General features: G+C 37.0%; 1 long non-coding RNA gene across 1 annotated transcript in view; it reads right to left on the reverse strand.

Annotated features, from left to right (window-relative positions):
* LOC120585455 (uncharacterized) overlaps positions 1-13,318 on the reverse strand; it is a 162,649-nt gene that overhangs the window by 122,097 nt on the left and 27,234 nt on the right. Inside the window, exon 2 of the long non-coding RNA XR_005648329.1 lies at positions 5,408-5,559. This is a non-coding gene — a long non-coding RNA (uncharacterized LOC120585455). The remainder of the gene's footprint in view (positions 1-5,407; positions 5,560-13,318) is intronic.

Raw genomic sequence — 13,318 nt, forward strand, 5'->3', positions numbered from 1 at the left:
TCCTTTATGAAATAATCTTTTTTAAAAAAATAATAATTTATCGAAACACTTTAAGTCTTACTGAAATATCTTACTATGGAAAGGTGACATTTAAAGAAAAATCTATTAGTCAAAAAGTCATTAATAAAAAGTGTTCTTTCTGAAGTTGGCACCATCGATTTAGCTGATCAGTACCATCAACTAACATTAATCACCAAGGGGACGTGAGTTACATCCCAGTCAGAGGACAGAAAGGAGGGGTTTGGAGTAAGCATTCAGTATAAAGTCAGATGTATGTAAAATAAACAAATACCTATGCTATCAAAAAAAAAAGTGTGCCTGAAAAGCACTCATAAGGCAAGCCACTGCAAGCTGGCAAGGTTAATGTTAAAATTGCTTTTACATGAATTGTTTATGTTTTCAATGTTTTCTACCTTGCTTTTCCTGTATGTAGAGATGTCACAATTTTACATGTAAAAACATAGCAATATTTGACTATACTTTTAATATCTTAAAAACAAATCAGAATGCCCAAGGAAGAAATTTAAAAATATATATTTCCAAAGAATATATGGTAATATAAAAAAAGTTCTTTATAAAATTAAAAAAATTTAAATTTATTAAAGCAGAGATATGGAACTATACTTCAAGATAATGCATTTAATCCCAATTCTGTAAACGTATGAGTACATATGTTTATTATTTGAGATATATTGAAAAAAAAGACTCAAGAAAAATATATCTGAAATGTTAATAGTTAACTCTGGTATTAAGAGTATATTATTTTCTGCTTTATACAATTTTTGTTTCAAAATTGTCTACAATAAATGCGTATTTATTTTATTATTAGAGAAAAATGTGTTTTTTAAGTGACCAAGCTTCCATTCTCTTAAAATAATTCTAGGATCTTTCTGTACTTATTCATGAATGATTCATGTCCTTTTTAGCATTGAAACCATCTCAATTCATTTGAAAATATTCTTTGAGCACAAAGACATTGACCTCATATTCTAACCAAGATTACTAAAGCTTTAAAATCCTACAATTCTAGACATCACTAGATGCCATATATTGGCACATTTATTTTATACATAAAGTAGATATAGAGTAATGAGGAATTTTACCAGAACCTGGTGTGTCTCCTATTTTGCCATTCACATTCTGTTGCATTAAATTTAGGCTGAATAAAAGATATTTCAAATACTAACAACTGAGATGTCACCTGCTAGGCATAGCTTGAGGATATAAATCATACACACATTCTGTTTCTAATTAAGGAGGAACATTGTTATACTTCATTAGAGACAACATAACAGACAGCTGGTTCTGCAAGGGCAGCTCTTACATCAGTCAAAATGTTGCTTAGGAAATACTTCTGAGGATAAGTCAAAGTTATATATACTGCTACCCACAGGGCTGACAGTCACCAACCATACATGCACAAGACAAAAACAAACAAACAAATAAAAAACATTGCTACATAAAATTTTTACTCTTAAGTTATTCCAGTGGCATAAAACAAAGAGAGGGTTTGGGATTCAGGAGGGAAAATGGAAAGGGAATTCAAGCTCCAGATTTGCTACGTAGAAGAGATTTGGGAGTAGGAATCTTGTTGGTACAGAGAGGGTCCTTGAAGCTATAGTCAAACAGTCCTGGGTTCAAGTCTCAATTATCTCACTTAATACATTTGTAACCATTAATGAATCACACAACTTTCTTGATTCTCATTTTCTTAATTTGTGAAAGGAGAATTAAAATATCCTATTAAAATTAATAGGGTGACTATGAGAATTACATGAAGAAATATATACAAATTATTTGAGTCATAAGTCTTTGGGTTCCCCAGTAAAGCTCATTCATCTCTAGTCCATCTATGAGGAAGAAATTAAGGTATTTGGTTGGTGTCATGGATCAAGCGGGCAAGGGCTGCTATACAAAGAAGCACAGGGTCCTGACAGCAGAAAGAGCAAGTTGAGCCTGAATCTTTTAACATTTTTTTTTTTTGCCAACTATGAGTCATAATCCATTAGTGAAATGTACATCAATTTAGTGTTGTGACCAGCATTTTAAGTGAAGTGGAATGGACTACATTAGAGTTGATCAAATATGATAAGGGTAAATTTCATGAATCTCTTATTTTGGTTTCATATGTATGCGTATGTTAATGTATATATAGTGGACTGTAACGTGAAATGTATTTCTCACAGTGGGTCAAGGTCAAAAACTTTTTTTTAAACTATTTCCTTAGAGAAAGCCAGGTTTCAAAATCCCAGTCCAAAGGTCCACATCACAGTGATTCAGAGTTTGAAGGAAGTGGGATAGGAACTGACTGGGAACAGTGTAAGAGCAGAAACCCAAGCGATTGCTAGAACAGGCTTGAGGTGTCCACACTCCCTATACCCATTTATAGCATGCAGTGAGCCAGGCTGGTTTATCACATGAACAGCAGACTCTAGATACTAAAGAGATTTGGTTCCCAGGATGCTGGGGGTTAGCAGCTTCCTTCATATTCCCCAAGGAAACCACTGGTCCCCTCTACTAGGACACCCTGGGTTTTGTTCACCTCCTGCTCTGTGGTACTCCTTACCCAGGGCCTGTTTTCTTACCTCCCTCGTGCCATACACACCTCATGGGGCTGAGTACCATCTTAACTCATTCAGAATTCTGTGGACTCAACTATACCTCGTTATATTCCATGGCCAGTTCCCATCTCCCACTCCCACTTACATCTCATCAACTAGCCCCAAATGGAATTGATTTCCCATAGCCTGACTCATAGAATCAGAACAGACAAAACACCTCTCCAACACAAAAACCTTTCAGTATTTACCATGTCTTTAGAATTTGATTAACTAATTTATCTTGTGTGTCTTCACCTAATCACCAGAACAGACCAGAGAGATGGAGCACCACCACAAACCTCCTTCCTGGGGCACAGGTCCCAGAGTATTGCCACCAGCAGCGGGCAGAAGTGTCTCTGCTTGTAGTACCTCCCAGCTTACATTTGCCCACAAGGATCCTATGTATAATTATCTAGGGTCTTGCTGAGGTCCCCATAGTCTGTCTACCACTGTACCATGGAAAATCATCTTGATGCCATTACAGGCTACCAGAATGCCAAATATACTACCAGGAGGTCGTGGAATGGTTTGTTAAAAATTCATTTATAACACACAGTAAGAGAGAAGAGAAAAGAGACCAGGATAAGTTAACACATTTTAGATATGGTGCAGACAGTGCAGAAAGACCTCATTGCTTAAATCCTTGGTTAGCAGTTCATTTGTATTCTCTCTCTCTCTCTCTCTCTCTCTCTCTCACACACACACACACACGCACACACACATACACATTACATTACATTAGTAGTAGCTTTCCTACTAATAGCATGAATACAAAGACCAGAATTAAGATTTGAGCAAGGAGGCCCATGAATGGAAGGTACCCTGGGCCCATCACACATCGACTTCATTGGAGAGATGTACCTCTGGCCACAGCTATAGTTCACCAGTTAGCGAATGAATAGCCCTGGGTTTATTTTTGTTTCCTGGGCAGAGGACACATGAGGCCAGAATGGTTGCTATGGATTAGGGCCTTATGAATATTATGTGCTCATTTAGTAAACTGAATACTTTGTGCCTTTTTTATATTTAGTATATCTAATATCCCATATATATTTAGTGTATAACAAATATTTAGTACACAGGACCTCATGAATATTAGATATCATTTGGTCTTTTTATTTCTTCCCACTTGTTTGACACACACATGATCCACTTACTGCTTGTTTGTATCTTAAAATGTTTCATTTATGTTTTACAAATTTATTCATTTTCTATAATAGAACTGAAAATTTTAAAAGCAAGTGCACATAACAACCACATTGTCCCTAATTGACAATCTAGTAATTCTATGTTGTCTCCAAGTGGTAGCTCCACAAAATTGCCAAATTTTAATCAGAAGGCACTCTCCGTCATTGCTACTCTCTGTGTGCTTTCTCATCCCTTGCTGATTTCCTTAGCCCTGCCCCTATTCTGAAAAAATTCCGTTCATTAAACTCTCTCCAACTGTCCATTTCAGTGTGCCAACTATTTCCTGCTAGAATTCCAGCTGATGCAACTACTGATCAACTATGTTTGTCTGTGGTGATTTTACTCTGACAAAAAGTAACCAGTCCAACTTTCCCTTTGTGTCTGATGTTGATTCCCCAGTTACCAAGAAATTACCCTGGTCTCCCAGCTGAAACATCATCCGCCTGCCCCAGGGAGACACACACACACACACACACACACACACACACACACACACACACCTATCCCATCCCAACTGAAGAAAAGAAAATAGCATCCAGGTAGTGTCAATAGTTGAATTAAACTTTCAGAGGAATAAAGACAAAGTAGGAAGGACAAAAACACTTTAAACTCCATCTAGTTTCATGTTATATCCCTGAAGCCTACTACAATGCAATCAGTGGGCTCAGTAAATGAATGGTGAAAAGGACCATCCACATCCCCACCCACATCCTCTCCTCTGCCTAAGAGAGAAGGAAAAGCAGAGGTCAAGAGAGAAAGCTTCTTTCATAACTATGCTGGAGAGAGTATGAGAGGGCCAACAATTATCAGGTAATCTCAATAGTCTGGAATTACTTTTCTATTACATGTCTTGTGCACACCGTCTATTAATTTTGATCAGGTTTTCAAAATCTCGAATTTCATTATTTCCATTTAGTATTACTTCTCTTATTCTATCCTGGATTCCTACAGAATTATAACACACTGAGAGGCTGAAAGGCAACTTTCCTCAAGCATGGTGGCCAACTTGCATTCTTCATTTATCATAAAAATTAGCACAGCAGAATCCCAGTTCCTGATGGAATCATGCCCTCTGTTTCCATGCTCTTGGTGACCCTGCGCTTCCAAGTGAGCTTTTCCTTCTGGGCTCCCCCCGCTAAGTGGCTTGTTGGACTGCTAGGAAATCTGGGATTCTGGGTCTAGGCATCCTAGTGTCATTTACACCATTTTATGCCTACTCCTGCTATCATAGAATATGGCTTTGCTGCTGCCCAGATAGCCGCTCACTATTGCCAGCAATGAACCAGCAATCAGCAGCAATTAGCAACAGCCCAAGTTAACACACTTTAGAAACCATTCAGCAAATTCAGAAGGAAAAATTTCTGAGAATTTTAGAGAATGACTGACCTCTTCCCATCCTCCAGCTGCAGAGAGAAGCACCACATTTTTCTCCCAAGAACTCTAAAGAGGCTGCCTGTGTACACCAGATCTTATCAACTCAAAGGAGCCTTCTTGGAGGCCGCAACATATCTTTCTGGAGCTCCCTCCTTGAAACATGGTATGGCATGCTCTGGTGCAGCCAGATGGCAAACGACTAGCTTCATGCTATCCTCAGTGATGATGGCTCAAAAGTCACTCACCTTGAGCTCCTTCCATCAGCAAAGTGGTACCAAGGGACTTCACTGGGGCAATGTTTAGAGGTGGCTCATGGAAAATGAATCTTAACACCCTCATTATTCCATCCAAGACTCAAACTGGCTGTGCGTGCTAGCCAATGCCAAGATGTCAAAGTCTGCAGAAAGACAAGACATGGACATAAGTGTGAAACTTCTGGTCATCTCTTGGAGATAATCAATCAGCAATTTCACTACATATCATTAAACAAATATTTATTGAGCCTCTTCTATGTTCCAGGCACTGGTATTCAGAGCTGAAGAGCTCACAGCCTAGAAAAAGAGGCAGGGGGATCTAAGTAGAAAGTTACAACACAGTGCAATAAACATTGTGAGAGCTGGAGGCATGGGGTGATGGGGAAGCTTATAAGAAGACATCAAGAAAGAACTTCTTGAGAAGATGTTTAAACTGAGCCTTAAAGAACAAATAGGTGTTAGCAGGGCGGCATTATATGCAGATGCTCTGAGACAATGGGAGAACCTCAGGTGTTTGGGGAGCAGTACTTTCTGGTGAGTCAGAGGATGGGATGGGCACAAAGTGGCAAGAGGGGAGACTGAAGGAGGAGAGTTAATAGAGGCAAAAGTCAAGAGATTCTTGGCGAATTCTAAGGTTCTTTTGATCCCTATCTCTATTTTCGTAAAAAAAAGAAAAAGCCATGAAAGAATAAAATTTCAGAAATAGAAGTGAACTTGGATATAAAATAACCCCACCTACTTTATTCACAAGTAAGCCAAAGCCAACGCCAAAGCCAAAGTCAGATTAGGGTAAGAGGCAGCACAATGAAATGATAGGATGATAGTAGTGCACATGTGTATAACATTTTACACTCCACCAAGCTCTTTAATTATCATGTATCCATAACAGAGGGGAATGTGAATGAGTCAAAAGACCTAAGCAGCAAGCAGGCCTCAATCACTGCTTGGATGTGTGATCTTTAGTTGTCCTTTTATAGTTCAGGCTCCCACTTTCGCATCTATAAGACGAAGAGACTGGATCGCTAATGTTCTTTCCTGCTCTAACACTCCATGTTTCTAGAATCTGATCCTACGGAGTCTTTTCTGCCATGTTGGAAAAAGGTTAACTTTCCCACGAGGACTTATAGTTTTAATTTAGCATGACTCTAACTCATATTTCTAATTATAACCCATTTCCTGCTATATCAACTGGTCACAAATTAATAATCACCCTTATTGAATTTGCCTGCAATTAAACCCAAAAATGAGTTGCCTCCATAATTTCTGGAAATCCTTCTGATCCCAAAGGAGTCATTATCTCACTCCAAAGTAAAATTGTTTCATGATATGCAACCGAAGGCCCAAAGAGATAGCTTTCTTTCTTTTATAGTTTAAATTCAGATACTAAAAACCTACAGGGATGTTTCACAAAAAAGAAAAATATATCGTACCTTCTGCCTTTCTCAACATTTATTATTAATGATATTTGCAGGAGAGCAGGGCTCACATTACTTAGGAATCTCCAGGCCTGCTGGTAATTCTCATTATGAGGCCAGGCACACAGTCCAAGACACCCTTCATCTTATCACGAGTGGAACAATGTGGCTGTCATCACAAGGATTGAAGATGCAGGCAGAACCACTCAGCAGGAGCAAAAGGGTTCTTCAGCAGCAGTGACCATGTTTCATGCAAATGACTTGAGAAACAAAAGAAAAGAAAAAATAGAAAATGTAATTGGCTAAGTTCTTCCACAATGGCATTTATTTAAAAGATAAGGGTTATTTGCTTCAAGGTACTGAGCTCAAGTATGGGATCTGAGCATGAAAAAATTCAGCCCCTGTCCCCAAGAAGCTCACAATTGCACAGGAAAGATGAAAAATGAAAGTAGAAGGCAGCAATAGCTAAGTACCACAAATTCAGAAGCTTAGTTCAGAGAGGGCAGAAATCCCATCAAGCTGGGTGAACAATGCCAGCTGCAACAAATAGGGGCTTGGCAGGACTTTGGCAGGAGGTGGTTGTGCAGCATCTGCCTGCCAGGTCATCTGGGCCACCTCCCTCTTACCACACACTCTCCTTCACTTAATTATTTCCCTCATAGCACTGAATACACTCTGGATTTCCTTCTTTCCTCTCTTTCTTTCATTTGTTTATTGTGTATCTCTCCCACTAGAACGCAAGCTCCATGAAAGCAGGATTGTGCTTTGTTCTCTTCAGTGCCCAGAGCAGTATCTGGCATGGAATAGGTGCTCAATACATGTGTGAAGGCAGAAAGGCAAGGCAAGCATGTAGGAAATAAAGAAGAAAGGGAGGGAAGAGGGAGGGATAGAGGGAGAAAAGATACAATCCACAGAAATGGATTCACGTCCCTACTCATCTTTACTTTATATCCTATTGCCATTTTAAAGTTTGATAGGTTATTTCCACTGAGAAATATGCCCTGATGCCTTCAGCTCACCTAATTCTTAACCTAGCCCTAAATTCTTTTACAGTCCTGTGTCTGGCCATCCCCCACCACGTATTCCACAAGACTACACAATCACTTGCGCGTGATGTACCTTTGTTCCTGCTGTTCCCTGTGCCTGGAATATCATCCCTTGTTACATCTTTCTCTGCCAGATAAACTCCTACTCATTCCTCAAAACACAATGCAGCAATCTAGCAACGTCTAACATCATGTTAAATATACACTCCATTTGACCCATCAATGGACCTCCAAAAATGTATCCTTGGGGTTTTCTAACACAGGGCAAATGTCACCTATTCTGGGAAGTTCTCTCTGTACTCTGAACAGGGCTGCTGGCTCCTCCATGTTCCAATAGCACACAGAGTATCCCTTTCATATATCATTTATCCCACAGTCTATAACTATTTGTTTACGAAGTGTGCTCATATTAAACCTGAGCTCCTCATGAAACTTACATCTTGTGGGTAAATAGATAAAAATGTAAATAATAGAGCAAGTCAATACATAAATATGTACTTTCAGATAACAGGTGAAAATAAAAAAGGATAATACAATCTCCAAAGAATGCATGAAAAGCCCCTTTTCTAATTTACTGTGCACTACTGTGTGAGTTGACATGCTTTAAAATTTAAATTCTTCTCTAAGTATCTGATTGGGCAGACAATGTATTCAATGAAGAGTAAGGCAATTCTTTTCAGAATGAGTAGGAGGGCAAAAAGAGGCTCTACATTGTACATTTAAGGTAGGAATGTTTCCTATGTGAGGAAAAAAGTAGATGTGAGCTAGTTTTCAATTAAAAAAATCACAATGACGGAAATGTTTATTTTTTTATCGTTGTTGTTACTTACACCAAACTCCACAGGGTTGTTGTGTTGTTTAAAAAAATGAGCTGTCACAATGAGATATCACCTCATACCTGTTAGAATAGCTATAATCAAAAAGATAAGAAACAGCAGATGTTGGAGAGGATGTGATGAAGAAAAAGGATCCCTTGTACACTGTTGGTGGGAATGTAAATTGGTGCAGCCACTGAGATAAACAGTAAGGAGGTTCCTCAAAAGATTAAGAATAGAACTACCATATGATCCAGCAATTCTTCTTCTGCATATTTACCCAAAAAATACAAAACCACTTATTTGTAAAGATATATGTACCCCTATGTTCACTGTAGCATTATTTATAAGAGCCAAGACATGGAAACAACCTAAGTATCCATTGACATATGATCTAATAAAGAAGATGCAGTATATACAGTGGAATACTAGTCAATTATAAAAAGATGAAATATTGCCATTTGTGACAATATGGATGGATCTTGAGAGTATTATGCCAAATGAAATAAGTCAAACAGAAAAGGACAAAAACCGTATGATTTCATTTATATGTAGAATATAAAAAAAAGTAACAGATTAACTAACAAAACAGACCAGAAAAACTCATAGATAAAGACAACAGAATGGTAGTAACAAGAGGGGAAAGGGAGTAGGGAGAGGGACAAGCAGGTAAAGGGGGTCAAATGTATGGTAACGAAAGGAAACGACTTCGGGTGGTGAGTGCACAACAGAGTATACAGATGTCAAATCATAATATTGTACACCTGAAAATTATATAATGTTATTAACCAATGTTACCTCAATCAATTTAATTAAAAAAAATAAAAACTAAGTGTCAAAATTGTTAAGACAACAATTTTCTCCAAATTGAACTATAGAGTCAACACAATTCCAATCATGATCCCATAAAAATGTTTTGTGGAAACTGACAAGCTTCTAAAATGTATATGGAAATGCAAAAGACTCAAGCGATCCAAGCAATGCCTTCTTGAAGAAGAGGGAGAGGAGGAGGAACAGAGAAGAAAGTTACACTCAGTTAATAAAAATGAATAGGAAAGTCACAGATTGGGAAAAATTATCACAAAACATGCATATGGAATCTTATTGCATATCTACCAAATGGGCAAATTTTTAAAACTCTGACATCAGTAAATGTTTTCAAGAATATGGCTCATTGGGAATTCTCATACATTCCTAGTAGAAGTGTAAATTTCCAACCACAGTTGATTCTCATTATTTGTAGTAGTTATGTTCTGTAAAGTTGCCACAAACATTGAATTAGTAAATATTGAACCACAGCTCCTAGGGGAGGAAGTCTCTAGTAACAACGTTTTTACCAGCCAATACATAACCTGTTTTATGTGTGTTTCTGTTCAAAGACTCCTTATTTAATATATATTGTTGATTCATTAACATTGGACTCATGGCCAACAGCACTATAACTCATGCCTGAAGGAAACACCTAACATTTCTCCATAAGGTACATATAGCCTTCTTGGATTAGGAACACTAGACAGCACTTCAGCACTATACATGGGGGCCATTTTAAACAGTAAGATCAACAAAAAGCACAAACAAATGTGAAAAATGTGGTGCTAATAGACATGTAAAGGACATCTGTTATAATAAGAGAGCTGAAACAAGAAGGCAGAGTGTTGCCTTACTCAGCCTCTGCTGGGAATATGCACATCAGCCACTCAATTTTTTTTTGCCACTCTGTGCATGTCTGTGGTTGACCATGCAAGCAGCCTGATATTAATTTTGGAGTTACAAATAAATTCTATCAAGTAAGAGAAGTCACAAGTATAGAATTTGTAAATAATGAGGATAAACTGTACTTTGGAAAAGTGACATTTACAATAATTATTATAAGTAAATTTGATGATGAGCATATGCTGTGATCCATCAATTCTCTCCTAGGTGTAAATCCTATAGAAATTTTGTGTATGTTCAGCAGAAGGCACATACAGGTTTGTTTGTAAGACATCACGTGTATTAGCTACATCATGTATATTAGCCCCAAATTGGAAGCAATCTAAATACCCATCTTCAAAAGAATAAATATATTTTTAGAATATCACAATTGGAATAGTAAATAGAAACAAGTGTTTTAAAACTGTGACCATATGCAACAATATGAATGAATTTCACTAAGTGTTGAATGAAATACGACATACGATGTAGTGTTCAATGAAAGAGTGATCACTGCATGATCCCATTTTAGAAAACAAAATAAAGTTTTTTAATATTTTATTTGTTGTTGAAGAATATATATAGGTGGCAATACTATAAAGAAAAGCAAAGGTATTACAATATTCTTTTAAATGTGCACATAGGTTTTCATACAATTTTCTGTGTGTAAAAAATTAAATGTTTTTAAAAAGAGTAAGAATGCTGCCCATGTAAAATCATTATATGAAATGGAGCGGGGGACACACAGGAAAGTCTGTTAGCCTTTCCCAATGTTTAAAAGATTACCCCTTAATTAGAGCCTACATTGATTCGATAGATTTTTTTCCTAGTATTATACATAAGTTGGAGGGCTTTATTTATCTTATAATTAAGAAAAAATGTAATGAATACTGTGTATTTATGAAATGGAAGTAACCAAATTAGATTATATTGGCCAGTCTAATGAGTAATCCTGAGTCCTTTGGTTTAAATTGGCATATGGGTATCAGAGCAGTCATTAAGTTAGCAAAAACCATATATCTCAGCCACAAAAGTTAATGCATGAAATTGAAGCTGATAAAAGTACTTAGAATCTTCTATCCAGAAGTATACTAGTGAGAGCTCTAAGCACCTTGGAAAACAAATATAAAATGTCGAACTGTCTAAACAACAATATATAAGCCACAAAATGTAAAATAAAATAATCCAGACAGTTATCCATTTTTCTATTAGGATGTAATGGCAGTATAACTTTTTCGCTCATGATATTCAGTGGAGAGAAGTTTCATCTATTAATCTAGAGTCTATCTCTGCCACTATATAGACGAGTAACCTTGAACTAATCATGTAACTTCTCTGGCCTCTAGTTTTTTCATCTCTAATGCATAGGATGTGGGCCAGCAGATTTCTAAATTGCTTTCCAATGCTAAGATTCTCTGAAACCTAGAGCAAAATGCTTTTTAAAGAGAAGAATCCTTCACCTTAACTCTCGACCCACAAATTTATCTACATTTATCTAAATGATAAATGACCTGAAAACCAAAGGAAATAGAATCAAAAGGTAACCAGAATCTCAAAGAAGTTTTTATAATTATAATCACAATATATTTCCTTAAATAAATTGACCTTAAATAGAGGTTGTTAGCAATATAAATATGTAAAGCAAGAACCCAGACCTCAGAGAACCAAAAGGTGAACATAATTAAATGAAAGAAAACCACACATTCCATAGTACAATCATTTCACAGTTTCTGAAGGGCCCCTTTCCAAGCTGCTCCTCACCACAACCCTGATGCTTGGCAAAGGAACTCATTAGACTCTAAGAAGCATGGGTTGACATTTGTAATATGTTTCAGGTTATAATGTGTCACTGAATGTTAAGAAATAAAATCAATGACCTTTGATTTAAATAGGTGCATAAGCATATCTAATTGCCTGTTCTGCCTGCTACAACAACTACAGATTACAAAATTGTCATCTTATCCTTAAAGCTTTAGTAGAGTGATTAGGTCAGGAGTCTTGAACAGCCAAATGGTTAACTCATCACTTTCCTATTATCCCAGGCCTATGGGTCCTGGCCTTCATTGTTGCGCCTTGGTGAAGAACTAATTATTTTGAAATGCAATCTCTTTCTTCACTATCAGTGATACTAGCAAGTATGAAAAAACTGTTATTTTTAAGGGGCCATGTTGAGATTGATGTTAAATCTACCTTGCTGTTTTAATAAACTGTTAAAACTAAGGATCGAATAATCTCATGAAGATTTTGGACTTGTTGAAACCATATTTCTCCAAAATTTGAAATTTTCATCTCACTAAGACCTATTCTCTCCTAAAATTAAATACCCTAAAAGAATCATGATGGGATTTTTTTTGCTTCACTTAAAGGAAAAAAAATATTCTAAACAGAACTTCCTCATCTTCCATTGTAAGACTGATATTAAGCTAACATCTATTGAGTACTTACAGTGCTATGAACCATTAAATATTTTATATGTATTATCTCTTTTAAAATTCATATCAAGCCTAAGTGGTTAATACTGCCATGACTCTCACTTTGCAGATGAGGACACTAAAGCACCAAGAGATTAGGTAATCTGCCCAGGATCACACAGGAAGTAAATATTACGTCTGGGACTTGAAGCATGGCATATAGACACCATGCCACACTACACATCTTTTTAAAATATCTCTATGCATTATGCACATTCTTCCTTCCAGACCTGTATTACAGTAAACACCATTCAGGTTACCTTCTCAGCCCCAGTAAAACTGTTATATGAAACCCTCTTTCTCTTGGAACTGCCTTCCCTACCACCTTCAACAGAGGAATTCTGCAGATTCCACCCTTTTGGTCATAGCTGATTGAATCATGAGTGGATACTTGACCCAAGCGAGACCAATCAGAATCTCTCTCTAGAATTAAAACTGAGAGCCATAGTGTGGGACCAAGTTC

Source organism: Pteropus medius, unplaced genomic scaffold (assembly GCF_902729225.1).
Source record: "Pteropus medius unplaced genomic scaffold, Ma_sr-lr_union100, whole genome shotgun sequence".
Taxonomy (NCBI): domain Eukaryota; kingdom Metazoa; phylum Chordata; class Mammalia; order Chiroptera; family Pteropodidae; genus Pteropus; species Pteropus medius.